The sequence below is a fragment of the Pistacia vera genome, unplaced genomic scaffold (genome assembly GCF_008641045.1).
Source record: "Pistacia vera cultivar Batoury unplaced genomic scaffold, PisVer_v2 Contig952, whole genome shotgun sequence".
In the NCBI taxonomy this organism is placed as follows: domain Eukaryota; kingdom Viridiplantae; phylum Streptophyta; class Magnoliopsida; order Sapindales; family Anacardiaceae; genus Pistacia; species Pistacia vera.
In genome coordinates, this window is record NW_022196837.1 from 17,436 (window position 1) to 32,449 (window position 15,014).

General features: G+C 40.7%; 1 non-coding gene across 1 annotated transcript; it reads right to left on the bottom strand.

The window, feature by feature from the left end:
• Window positions 1-8,877: 8,877 nt before the first annotated feature.
• Window positions 8,878-8,984, bottom strand: LOC116120962. The gene has a single exon (XR_004126625.1). It is a non-coding gene; the product is annotated as a small nucleolar RNA R71 (small nucleolar RNA).
• Window positions 8,985-15,014: the final 6,030 nt, after the last annotated feature.

Below are 15,014 nucleotides of genomic sequence, written 5' to 3' on the forward strand. Positions count from 1 at the left end.
GATCTGAGTGGTCCAGCCACACAATCTAAGAGCTTTGATACGCGCGATCTAAGCAGTCTAGCCGCACGATCTGCCCGTCTGATCTGAAAGCTCTTATGTGTATGATCAGAGGGATTTGACCACACAATTGGAGAGATCTGAGCTAGCTAATCATGCGATGAGAGTTTGGATGCCCGCGATTTGAGCTAGCTGACCGCGTGATCTAAGAGATCTGGCCGCGCGATCTGAGAGCTTTTTTGCATAGGATTAGAGAGATATGATAGCACGATCTGAGAGATCTAATACACATGATCTAAGAGCTCTGATCCGCGTGATCTAAGAGACCTAAAACGTGTCATCTGAGCGATCTAACCGTGCAATCTTAGCGATCTAGCCGCACGATTTGAGAGATCTAACCGCACAATGAAACAGTTTTGGCTGTGCGATTTAGAAGCTCTGATGCATGCGATCTTAGAAATCTGATGTGCACGATCTGTAGGCTCTAATGTGTATGATGTGAGAGCTTTGATGCTCGCAAGTTTAGAGCTCTAATGCGCATGATCTGAGATATCCGAATTGCGATCTAATAGATTTGACCTTGCGATCAAATAGATATGGCCTCGCGATCTGAGGGATGTGATGCATCGGACATGAGAGATTTGACCGCACGACCTGAGAGATTTGGCCGTGCAAGCTGAAAGCTTTGATGGGCGTGATTTAAGAGATCTTGATACGCGATCTGAGGGCTTAGATACACGTGATTTGGAAGATTTGATACGTGCGATCTAAGAGATCTGGCTGTGCGATTTGAGAGCTGTGATGCATTTGACCTGAGAGATCTAGCCGTGCGATCTAAAAGTTTGATAGACATGATTTGAGAGCTGTGATGCATCCGATCTGAGAAATTTGATCGCATGATCTGAGAGATCTTGATGTGTGATCTGAGGGCTCTAATGTGGGTGAGAGATCTTATGTGTGCGATCTGAGAGATCTGAAGCGCGCGATCTAAGAGATCTAATGCGAGCGATCTGAGAGAGTTGGCAACGCAATGTGAGGGATATTGCCACGCGATCTGAGCGTTGTGATGCTATCTGATCTGAGAGATCTGATCGCACAATATGAGAGATATGGTCGCGTGATCTAGGTGCTCTGAAGTGCGTGATTTAAGAGATCTAGCCACTCAATCTGAGAGTTTTTATGCCTACGATCTGAGTGATCTTATCGCGCAATCTTGGAGCTCTGATACGTACGATCTTAGAGATCTGGCCGCTTGATCTAAGGGATCTAACTACACGATTCAAGAGTTTTGGCAATGTGATGTGTGAGCTTTGATGCGCGTGATAAGATCTATTTGACTGCACGATATGAGAGATTTGGTCACACGATCTGAGAGTTCTTATATGTACAATCTAAGAGATTTGACCTTGCGATCTCACAGATCAGGCGGTGTTATCTGAGAGCTTTGATGCGCGTCATCTAAGAGATCTGAACGTGCAATCTAAGTGCTTTGATGCAAACGATATGATATCTTTGATACACGCGATCTGAGAGACTTGATGCGTGCGATCTAAGAGATCTGATGCACCTGTATAGTTTATCTAACCGTGCTATTTTAGAGCTTTGATGTGTACGATCTTAGATATCTAGCTGTGCGATTTGAGAGATCTGATGTGCGCAATGTAATATCTGATCGCGCAATCTAAGACATCTGACCACAAGGTCTAAGAGATCCAGCTGCACGATTTGAGAGCTCTGATGCACTTGATCTGAGAGATTTGACCTCGCAATATGAGAGCTCTTATGCCTACGATTTGAGAAATCTTACTACGCACGATATGAGGGCTCTGATGCGTACGATCTGACCGCACGTTCTGGATGATTTGATGCAAGCGATCTTAACGCGAGATCTTAAAGTTTTTCCCACGCGATTTGACATCTCTAATGCATACGATCTAGGAGATCTGATACATACGATTTGGGAGATCTGATGCGTGCAATCTGAGTAGTCTGACCTTGCGATCCTGCACGATCTAAAAAATCTAATCGCACAATCTGAGCGGTCTGACCATGTGATCTGAGAGATCTAGCCACATGATTTGAGAGATCTTACCGCACAATCTTTGAGATCTTATGCATAAGATTTGAGAGATCTGACCGCGCGATCTAATAGTTTAGATGTATACGATTTGAGAGATCTAGCCGTGCGATCTGAGAGATTTGGCCATGTGGTCTGATAACTCTAATTCGTGTGATCCTGGAGAACTAATGCGTACAATCTGAGAGTTCTGATACACACGATCTATGAGCTCTAATGCATGCAATCTAAGAGATCTTGTCACGCAATCTGCAAGATATGCTACGCGTTCCAAGTGCTCTGATGCATATGATTTGATAAATCTGACCATGCGCTCTAAGTAATCTGGCCATGCAATCAGAGAGCTATGATATGTATGATCTAAGAGACCTGACTGCACGATTTGAGAGATCTACCATGCAATCTAATAGCTCTGATGCATGCCATTCGAGAGCTCTGATGAACGCGATCAAAGTGATCTGGCCGCGCGATATAAGAGCTCTTATGCGTACGATCTGAGAGACCTAGCCGCGCGATTTGAGAGCTTTGATCTGCACGATCTGAGAGCTCTGATGGGTGCGAGCTGAGCTATTTGACCTCGCGATATGATAGATCTGGCCATATGATCTGAGAGCTCTTCCACGCACGATCTAATAAAAACAGTCAGAGATATCTGGCCACACAATCTAAGAAGTCTGACCACACGATCTGAGAGATTTGAGACCTCTAAAGTGACCGATCTGAATGCTTTATCAAAGCGATCTGAGAGATCTAATGCGTGTGATTTGAGCTATCTGATTACGCAATCATAAATATCTTGTTGCATGATATGAGAGCTCTAATACGTACGATCTGAAAGATCTGCCCGCACGATTTGAGAGATTTGACCATGCGATCTAACAGCACTAAGGCACGTGATTTGAGCTATTTGACTGCACGATCTGAGCTATCTGACGGCGAGATCTAAGAGCTCTGGCCGCACGATTAGAGAGCTCTTATGAATACGATTGGAGACATCTGACGGCACGATTCAAGAGATCTAGTCACACGATCTGAGAATTCTTATAGGTACGATCAGAGAGATCTGAGACGTTCGATTTGAGAGCACTTATACGTGCAATCTAAGACCTCTGATAGGTGCGATCTAAGCAGTTTGATCGTGTGATTTGAGAGCTCTGATGCAAACGATATAAGAGCTCAGATCGCTCTATCTGAGAGATCTAGCCATGCGATTTGAAAGCACTGATGCATGCGATCTGAGCTATCTAACTGGGCGATCTGAGCTATCTAATCATACGATCTAACCTATCTGACCGTAAGATCTGAGAGAGACTATGAGATCTGAGAGATCTTGTCGTGCGATCTGAGCTATATGATCCACGATCTAGGTGTTAGAGTAGATGCCCTAGAGTTAATCAATTATTGTAGAATTGAGTATTTGTAATAATATTCATTGATCAATAAAAGGCGTTTTATACTATATCACATAAATCATCATTGTATGTATTGATATATGTCCTTAGAATGGTAGAACCGTGACGAGGGTATCAAGTGTTTCAAATCTTGATAGTGAGAACCCTATGAGCACATATGGTGGCCATTCTAGAAATATCCGTAGCCCTAGTATTATTCTAAAGTAAGGGCATAGATAATACGGTAAGGCTATCATAGTGTTGAACGACCCTATCAAAAGGCAGTGACTGATCTCACTTGTCAAGATTGTTTGGTGACAACCTAGTGCAATACATGGGTGCTTGTTATAGGCAAGTTCACTGGACTGACCCACCAAAGGATTCCATATGGATGGTAACCCCAGTCTCTATGGAACAAATCCTCTAACGAATGGTGGTGCATGTGATCCTTAGACTTGAGATCACTGGAGTGCCTTGTGCATCGATTGGTGTAGTTTGACACTAGCCTAACGCAGTTCTATTAAGAGCTATCAATACGGTGGTGATTGGCTGCATCAAGGAGTGTATCAAGACTATGGTGGATAGACAGAGGATTCATCACTCCCAGGTACGGGAGAAGTTATCTCATAGCACAATTCAGTAAATGGCAATGACACTGAAACTGTGGCCATAGTGGGATTGAGTTATTACTCTATCCAGTTTATAATACAGGTCATTGGTCCAGTAACTGAATACACAATATCGAGAGTAACCGAAGGTTGACACTATTTATATGCCTTGGTCTTGTCGAGATAACGGATGATGAAAGGATCCAATTGTATGGTAGCTATATCATTGACAAATAGCTACTTCGTTGAATCCGAATCTATCGGGTGGCCATGATGCCTTGCTAGGGGCCAATCTTGGTCTGTATATAATGAGACGATTAATTGGTGTTGATCGCGATACTATACACTGTCGGTATGATGAGGAGCCTATGGGTCACACACATAGAAGATAATTTAAGAGCTAGGAAGTTAGAAGGGTGTTTTCGTCTTTTTAGGCGAAAGGGTATTTTGGTAATTTCACAGTGCAATTAAAATTGTTGAGGTCGTAACCTTTTATTTAATTTGTTAGAAAAATTAAATAAGTGAGATTACATTTAAATATGTGTTCGTATATATTTAAATAAATTATCATTATTGTTAAATGTTAATATATATATTAAATATATATTAATTGATTTTAATTGAGATAATGAAAAACAAAATTAAAATATCTAAATGAGAGTGTTTGGAAACAAGGGGTGTTTGGGTTGGAGCCCAAGCCTATTCCATAAGGGAATAGGGCAATTAAAATTACACTATAAAAGTAAAAGTTTAATTGAGAGATTATATGATTCATTCATTTCATTTTTCAAAGAAAAGAAAAGGCTACAGCTCCCAAAACACTATTTCACACCAGATTTGGGTTTTGGTTTTAAATCAAATACGCTTCATTTCTTCTTTGTTCTTAAGGCTAAAGAGGATATAGTAAATCCCTCTTTAGTTCCTTGCGATTATCTTCGTGTGGACTACATCGGTTCGATCCTACACTTGGGTCGATAGCAAAATACGTTCAGAGGCAAAGTTGGATAAGCCTTCAAACGTGCGTATGATTTCTTAAACTCTAAACTAATTTTCTGCAGATTCTTATTTTGATATAAACTGTAAGTTTGTGTCCTGATCTTGGTTCTATGGAACAATCCGTGTTGTTATTAATTTTGTTTTCTGCTGCCTCAATGGATCGTTTCCTAACAGTGGTATCAGAGCCTAGGGTACCAGATTTTACAGTTTTATGTGGATGGTTGATTACATGTATTTGATTGATAATATGTTGCCTTAAAGAATCTGCATAAAATCTTCCTTAAAAGCATGTTTTAAGAAATCAATTAATCGATTAATTTTAATTTGTTGATGATCTGCAAGTTTGGTATATTGGGTCATGGATTTTTGTTGAAATCAGTGTTTATGATTGATTGCAAAATCCGTTTGGTGTACTTTTGGCGACTGGTTGAACTGATTCGGAGCTACAGATCAGTGTATGCTCACCGCGATGATATAACCCATCACCGCGGCATGCGTGTTTGGCTTTCACGCTGATTGCGAAATCAGCGCTCGTCGCGATGATATAACCCATCGCCACGGCGATCGCACGTTGAGCGTGAACGTCAAGTTAATCACCGCATGCTACGGCGATATAACTCATCAACTGATTCAGAGCTACAGATCAGTGTATGCTCACCACGATGATATAACCCATCGCCGCGGCGTGCGTGTTTGGCTTTCACGCTGATTGCGAAATCAGCGCTCGCCGCGATGATGTAACCCATCGCCATGGTGATCGCACGTTGAGCGTGAACGTCAAGTTAATCACCGCATGCTGCGGCGATATAACTCATCGCATGATGCAGCGATGAGTTCGAGCGCACTTCCAAGTGTGTAGGGGCCAGATTGTAAAGTTTCAAAATTTTTAGACCAAATTGCAGATCTATAAATTGTCATGGGGTAATTAATAATTAACCCACCAATTTCCCAAAAAAAAAAAAAAAAATTTGATTGTTCTTGAAATGTATGCTATGTACTTGTTTGTATATTGCATGGTGCCCGATACATGAGCCTTAGACCTATGGTGAATGTTTTAAAATTTTTGGGTATGTAGGTTGTAATTTATAAAATAGGGCCTGCGTGTCTTGTCGTTCTCCTTTTCTCAGTGTACATTCTCTTCTTATCTCATTCCCCTCGAATGTAAATCGAGGTTTCTAAATTTATTGATGTAAAGAATTTTGTATAATTATTCTTATTGTAAATTTAGAATGATGTTTTTGTAATGTACTTAAAGACGAAGCAAAGGACGAGGCAACCATACTTGAAGACTCAAGATATTTATTACAGGACCCCTAGGTGACTGCACAATCTGAGAGATCTGGCAGCTCGATCGGAGAGCTTTGATGCGCACAATCTGAGAGCTCTAATGCATACGATCTGAGAGATCTGACCATGTAATTTGAGAGTCCTGATGCATACGATCTGAGAGATCCAAAATATGTGACCGTACGACCGAAGAGATCTGGCCGCACGATTTGAGAGCTCTGCTGCATGTGATCTTTGAGATCTGATGCACACGATTCGAGAGCATAGATGCGTGCAATCTATAACTCTAATGCACGTAATCTGAATGATTTTGCCACGGATCTGAAAGTTCTTGATGCATACAATCTGACCACGTAGTCAAAGAGATTTGATCACGCGATCTAAGAGCTATGATCCGTACGATCTAATAGATCTGACTGCACGATCTGAGAGCTCTGATGCGCGTTGTCTAAGTGCTTTGAAGCGTACAATCAGAGAGATATGACTGTACGATCTAAGAGACCTCTAATGTGCGCAATCTGAGAGCTCTGATGCATGTAATTTGAGAGATTTGACCGTGCGATCTGAGCTATCTAACTGTGATAATCCGAGGATTATACTAGTTTATTTAAGCTTTTAGGCTGGATTTTAGATACTTCTTAGTTTATTTTTGCTTGAATTGATACTTAATTCCTTACATTTCGTGTTTCAGGTTAAAATGGAAATTTTGAGCGACTAAAGGCAGATTTGGAGTTTTTAGACTTAGAAGCACGTGGAGGGCAATTCTGGAATTTCAGAATTCTTCAGGAAACTTCGTCGTGGTGAAATGGGCCAGTGACGCATCAGATTCAACTCCTTTGTCGCCGTGGCGAGGTTACTTCTTCGCCGTGGCAAAGTCTGCATACTCCACTTTTTGTAAAACGCACAGTTTCGTGTTTAGGCTAAGTTGTAATATTTTGGGTGAGGTATAAAAGAAATACTTAGTCTTTTTGTTTAGGGCATTCGTGGCGAGAGAGATAGCAGTTTTACATTTTCTTAGATTGATTTTGGAATGATTTTGGATTGAACAAAGTGGAAGATTCGAGGAAACCAGTGGATTCATCAATTTGGGGAGATTCTTTTCCTTTTCTCTTGTTTCCATTATGTTGAACTTGGAGTTTTTCGTTTATTTTAATTGTTTTATTGATTTAGCCATGAACTAACCTATTTTGGGTTAGGGTTTTGATGTAGTTCGGTTTCTAATGGGTTAGAAAGTTAATGATTATTAATTTCATATGATCTTGCTTTGATTGTGTGATTATTCTGTATTTATTGTTTGTATGTGATGAAAATGATGAGATTGAGAGATAATTCGTGTCAAGCTTCTTGGGTAATCACCATTGTATTATTGGATGCTAGAGATAGATTCAAGAACCAATGAAATCAATCTAGGATTCTTGTGCTTAATGAGCTTAGATTTATTAACTTTCAATTTGTTGGGTGCGGAAGGTTAATAGGAAAGAGTAGGAAAACATAGCCTGAGAAGGTATGTTGGACACTTTAGAGAGTTCGATTTACAATCAATGCATGTGACTATGATTTTAGTTTAATTCTTTAGGTTTAACCCATAGAGTCCGAATGAAGTCAAAACCCTACCCGTTTGTTTGAATTGATTTTATCCCATTTCAAATTTTGCTTTCATAGTTTAACTTTAATTTAGTAAGTTTTGTTTTAGTTATAGTTTAATTTGCTCCCTTAAATCCAAAAGAATTCGATTGCTTCAACTAGAAAACGATAGTAAACTTAGTGCTTAGCAACAATCCTCGTGGGAAAGATACTCTACTCATCACTCTATTACTTGTGCGACTAGTATACTTGCTACATTTGCATGTTGTAGGAAACACGCATCAAGTTTTTGGCGCCGCTACCGGGGATTGAGTTTTAAGTTAACATTGAGTTTTTCTATAGTTTGCTAGATTGAAGTTTTAATTTTTGTTTTAAATTTTCAGTTGGTTTGTGATCTCACTTTCTTTCGTTAATTCTGTGCAGTTTATGCGAAGAGCGAGACGTCAGCCAATGGTTCCTGTTGATCTTGAGATTAAGAGAACCGCTAGACAACTTAACAGAGAGAGAAGAGAAAGAGAGGATTTAGTGGTTGAAACAGAAGAAATAGTTGTTGAAATGGCAGAACCAGAAAACAGGACACTAAGCTAATTCTCAGTTCCCACGGTTAATAGCAGTGGGTCGAGTATTACTAAGCCTACGGTGCAAGCCAACAACTTTGAGATTAAGCCGGCAATCATTCAGATGATCCAACAGTCGGTAAGGTTTAATTGTGATTTGAAGGAAGATCCAAATCAGCATATTGCGAACTTCTTGGAAATTTGTGACACCTTCAAGTCGAACAGAGTGTCAGATGACGCCATTAGGTTGAGGTTATTCCCATTCTCATTGGGGGATAAAGCTAAGGGGTGGTTAATGGCACTACTAGCGGGGACTATCACAACTTGGAATGATCTAGCACAGAAGTTCCTAACTAAGTTTTTCCTCTAGCAAATCAGCAAAACTGAGAAATGATATCACATCATTTCTACAAGATGAATCTGAGTCATTGTATGAGGCTTGGGAGAGGTACAAGGAATTGATGAGGAAATGTCCACACCATGGGTTGCCAGTTTGGCTTCAAGTCCAAACTTTCTACAATAGACTGATGGGTAACGTGCAAACCATGGTGGATGCAGTGTTCGGAGGAGCTTTGTAGAATGAGACACCAGAGGAGGCTTATGAGTTGCTTGAGGTTTTGGCAAGCAACAACTATCAAAGACCAAATGAGAGAGCAATACCAAGAAAATCGACGGGTCTTCATGAAGTTGATGTGTTCACAACCATCTCAGCCCAACTCACGGCACTTAAGAAACAGTTGGGAAGTATGCAAGTAAACTCTATTCAAGCACCTCAACTAACTTGTGATTTTTATGCAAGAAACCATGTGAGCAGTGAGTGTCAAGTGGGGAACACATTTGCTTCATCATCTTCATCATCGGAGCAAGTGAACTATTTGGTAGGAAAGCAGAGGCAACCAAACAACCCGCATTCCAACACGTACAATCCGGGGTGGAGAAATCATCCAAATCTGGCTTGGGGCAATTAGAACCAGCAAAATAATCAATGGAACCAAAGGACAATGCCGAATAACCAACCAGGGGTGAATAATCAACCGGGAGATCCAAGAGTGACAAAGTTAAAAGACATGTTTGGGAAATTCATGTAGGAGACCACGGGATTTATGAATGAGACGAGGACGAATTTTAGAAATCAAGGGGCGTCCATTCGGAATCTTGAGGTATAGATGGGCCAATTGGCCGAGAAGCTAAATGAGAGACCGTAGGGTTCCTTACCAAGCAATATAGTCACTAACCCACGTGAGCAAGCAAATGCCATAATTTTGAGGAGTGGGACAGTTTTGGAAGAGGTTGAACAAGTTGGAAAGAAAGAATCTGAAAAGGAAGAATCTGAAGAGGAAGTTGATGAAGAGATTGTAGTTGATAAGGAACCAAGCTGTTTGGAGGAAGAGAACAAGAAGAAGGATGAAAGGCAAAAGAAGAAGGAGAAATTGCCATTCCCTGAGATACCACCAGAGTTGGCACATCACACTCCACCCATGCCTTTTCCTCAGAGACTGAAGAAGAAAAATCAAGATAAGCAGTTTTTAAAATTTATTGAAATTTTTAAAAAATTGCATATTAACATTCCTTTTGCAGATGCATTGCAGCAGATGTCGAGCTACACGAAGTTCCTTAAGGAAATCCTTTCAAACAAAAGGAAGTTAGAAGATGAGGAAACGGTCATGCTTACGGAGGAGTGCAGTGCCATTCTCCAGAAGAAGTTACCCCCGAAGCTCAAAGATCCAGGGAGTTTTACTATTCCTTGCACTATAGGAGATATTATGTTTGATCGTGTTTTATGTGATTTAGGTGCTAGTATTAATTTAATGTCATTTTCTGTTTTCAGGACATTGGGAATTGGTGAAGTGAAGCCAACGACCATGTTGTTGCAACTAGCGGATAGGTCTATAAAACATCCGAGGGGGATAGTGGAGGATGTGTTGGTGAAGGTGGATAAGATAATTTTTCTAGCTGATTTTGTGGTTTTGGATATGGAAGAGGATAAGGAAATTCCTTTTATTTTGGGCCAACCATTCTTGGCCACGGGGAGAGCACTAATAGATGTGCAAGAAGGAAAGCTACTGTTAAGAGTTCAAGATGAAATAGCAACTTTCAATGTCTTTAAGGCGATGAAGTTTCCATCCGAATCGGATTCGTGTTTTAGTGTCGATGTGGTGGATAAATTGGTTGTGGAATCTATTGAAGAAAACACCCCACAATTACCTCTAGAAGCGTGTATAGCCAAATCCAAAACAGTAGAGGTAGATGATTCGACGAGTAATGAATGTGCTAGGTTGTTAGAAGCACTTCAACCGATTGATGAGAGTCAAGATTTAGAATTTGAGGAGTTTGATTTTGAAAAAGAGAAGGAAAAGGAAAAAAATGAAGAACCTCCAAAGCTTGAGTTGAAACCTTTACCTTCCCACCTCAAATATGTATATCTTGGGGACTCAGAAACCTTCCCATTGATCATTAGTTTAGGATTGAGTAAATTGGATGAAGAGCGGTTGATTAGGGTGTTGAGGGAACATAGACTAGCAATTGGATGGACAATTTCGGATATTAGAGGCATCTCGCCATCATTTTGCATGCATAGGATACTCATGGAGGATGATATTAAGCCTAGGGTGCAACCATAACGAAGATTGAATCCTTCGATGAAGGAAGTGGTGAGAAAGGAGGTGGTGAAACTCTTAGATGCAGGGATTATCTATCCTATTTCCGACAGTCCATGGGTGAGCTCGGTACAAGTGGTTCCGAAGAAGGGAGGTATCACAGTAGTAAGGAATGAGAGTAATGAATTGATACCAACTAGGACGGTGACGGGCTGGAGAGTGTGCATTGATTATCAGAAATTGAATGCGGCGACAAGGAAGGATCATTTTCCACTACCTTTCATTGATCAGATGTTGGAGAGGTTGGCAGGACATGCCTATTACTGTTTCCTGGATGGATATTTAGGATACAACCAGATTGTCATCGCTATCGTTCCTGAGGATCAAGAGATGATGACCTTTACTTACCCCTATGGCACTTTTGCTTACTGAAGGATGCCTTTTGGGTTATGCAATGCACCAGCAACATTCCAGAGATGCATGATGTCGATCTTTGGAGACATGGTGGAACGGTTCATAGAAGTCTTCATGGATGACTTCTCAGTTTTTGGTTCGTCTTTTGATAGTTGTCTAACTAATCTTTCTCTTGTTTTGTAGTGATGTAAGGAGACGAACTTGGTGCTCAATTGGGAGAAGTGTCACTTCATGGTCCAGGAGGGAATAGTGCTCGGCCATAGGATTTCAAAGGACGAAATAGAAGTTGATCGAGCAAAGACAGAAGTGATTGAGAAGCTGCCACCACCATCGAATGTCAAAGCGGCCCGAAGTTTCTTGGGGCATGCGGGGTTTTACAGACGATTCATCAAGGATTTTTCTAAGATTTCTAAACCCCTTTGCAATTTATTGAATAAAGATGCTGTGTTTGATTTTAATGATGAATGCATGCATGCCTTTCTAACTCTTAAAAAATTATTAGTATCTGCACCTATTATTGCAGTTCCCGATTGGGGACTGCCATTTGAATTAATGTGTGATGCTAGTGATTTTGCTTTAGGGGTAGTGTTAGGACAGCGGAAGAACAAAATGTTGCATGTAATTCAATATGCTAGAAAAACACTCACTAATGCACAATTGAATTACACCACCACTGAAAAAGAATTGTTGGCTGTGGTTTTTGCTTTTGACAAGTTTCGTTTGTATTTGTTAGGTGCAAAGGTGATCGTCTACACGGACCATTCAGCACTTAGGCACCTATTGGCAAAGCAAGAAGCAAAACCTTAGCTCATAAGATGGATCCTATTGCTTGAGGAGTTTGAGTTGGAAATTCGTGATAAGAAGGGGTCAGAAAATGTGGTGGCAAATCACTTGTCGAGAATTGAGAGACCACTTCAGGGAAATGTGGAGGAAATCCCAATTAGAGAAACCTTTCTTGATGAGAAGTTGATGAGAGTGGATGAAGCACCATGGTATGCAGATTTTGCAAATTATTTGTCATCAAGGGTGCTCCCAAGTGGTATGACGTTCCAACAAAAGAGAAAATTCTTCTCATATTTGAAATACTACTTTTGGGAAGAGCCATTTCTATACAGACACTGTGCTGACCAAGTGATACGGAGATGTGTCCCGGAGGAGGAGATGAAAAGCATTCTACGACATTATCACAAGAGGAAAGTTGGTGGCCATTTTGGAGGAACTAGGACAGCAGCCAAGGTTCTACAATCAGGGTTTTATTGGCCAACCCTCTTTAAGGATTCTTTCTAGATGATTCAAGAGTGCGACCAGTGTCAATGGAGTGGTAATATTTCAAAAAGAGATGAGATGTCGTTGAACAACATCCTGGTGGTTGAGCTTTTTGATGTCTGGGGGATCGATTTCATGGGTCCCTTCCCAAACTCTTTTGGGAATTCATATATCTTGGTAGTGGTGGATTACGTGTCGAAGTGGGTTGAAGCAGTTACATTGCCGACTAATGATGCCAGGGTAGTGATTAAGTTTGTGAGAAGGCATATTTTCTCAAGGTTGGGGTACCACGGGCAATTATTAGTGATAGAGGTTCCCACTTTTGCAATAGGCAATTGGATGCACTGTTGGGTAAATATAGAGTGACACATAGAGTTGCAACGCCTTACCATCCACAAATGAGCGGGTAAGCAGAACTGTCTAATAGAGAGCTTAAAGGCATTTTAGAAAAAAATAGTTAATGCATCTAGGAAGGATTGGTCATGGAAATTGGATGATGTATTATGGGCCTACCGAACTGTATTTAAGAATCTGATTGGTATGTCCCCCTTTAGGATGGTTTATGGGAAAGCATGTCACTTACCGGTGGAACTTGAGCATAAAGCATACTGGGCAGTCAAACAGCTAAATATGGATTTAAGAGCTACTGGGGAGGAAAGCATGCTGACTTTGAACGAACTCGATGAGTTCCGTCTTGAAGCATATTAAAATGCTCGAATTTACAAAGAGAAGACAAAAAGGTGGCATGACAAGCATATCAGGAAGAAGGATTTTGAAGTGGGGCAAAGAGTGTTGTTGTTCAATTCTAGACTTAGGCTATTCCCCGGAAAACTTAAGTCTAGATGGTCCGGACCATTCACAATTACAAGAATTAACTCATCCGGAGTAGTGTAAGTTACACATGAAGAAAATGGCACTTTTATAGCCAATGGACAGAGATTGAAGCCATACATAGATGGGGTGATGAGTTGCAAATCCATCCCAATACGGCTTGACATTCCGACGTGAAAAATTGAGAGAGTCGAGCTTACCGACTATAAACAAGCGCTTCTTGGGAGGCAACCCAAGTGTTTTAAATTTTTGTTCTTCTATTTTTATTTCAATGTGTTTGATTCTTTTTAATTTGTGTGTTTTTGGGTGTTTCAGGTGAAGATGCAAGGGAAGAAAATGCTCCAGACTTCGCCGGGGTCAAGAAGTATTCTTCGCCGCGGCGAAGCACATTAGGTAAATTTGTGGAGAAGAAGTATTCTTCGCCGTGGCGAAGATTGTTCTTTGCCGGAGCGAAGCAACCTGAAAATTTGTGGCAGCTACTGTATTTTATCGCTGCGGCGAAGAATTTGTCTTCGCCGCGGCGAAGAAGGTTGGATGAAATTCCTCTAAGGCAATTTCGCTGCGGCGAAGATTTTTACTTCGCTGGGGTGATTAGCCACTATAATTTTTCGCCTCGGCAAAACCTGGGTTTCAAATTAGGGTTCATGAACGAAGAACTTCGCCGTGGCAAAGCTTGCTCTTCGCTAAGGCGAAGCCTGTTTTCTGTATATACTCACTTTGGCTTTTCATTTTCCACGTGTTTTTTCAAATACATTTGAGAGAAAAATTTTCCAATTTCAATCCTTTGCCTCCCAAGTGCTTTCCCAACCAAAGTTTTCACTCCTTAACCCTCCCAAACACCAAAACAACTCATTTCAACAACAAATTTTTCAAATTTTTCACGAAAATTTGAAGTTTAAGAAATTTGGGGCTTTCCAATCTGGGCTGATTCTTAGTAAATTGGTGGCTAATAATCCATCGTATTGGTAAGATCTCAAGTTCCCTAAACTCATTTTCCCAAAATTTCAAGTTTTAAGTTGTAGATCTGAATTTATTTTTGGTTGAGTTGCGAATTTTGTGAGTTCGATTTTGTTGAAGAAGGGTTTATTGTGCATGTTGTGATATTGAGGAGTGTGGGCGTTGAATTTGGAGAAATCGTAGTTTGGGGGTCTGATTGCGAATTTTTGGAAGTGTTTTCAATTTTCTTTCTTAGGTTTGAAATGGTTATTGTGGGGAACCTAGGCTTGAATTTTTGGGTTGCGCTGTGAACTGAATTATAGAAAATGGCAGCCAAAGTTAAGGTTCCATACAAAGGAAAGGGGAAAGGAAAGAAAGTGGACAGCCGCTTTGTGAATGAAGAGGCCCAGAAACGATATCAAGGGGCTATCCAAAGAAGAGATAAGGGCTTTATTCCTGAGCACGGATTGAGC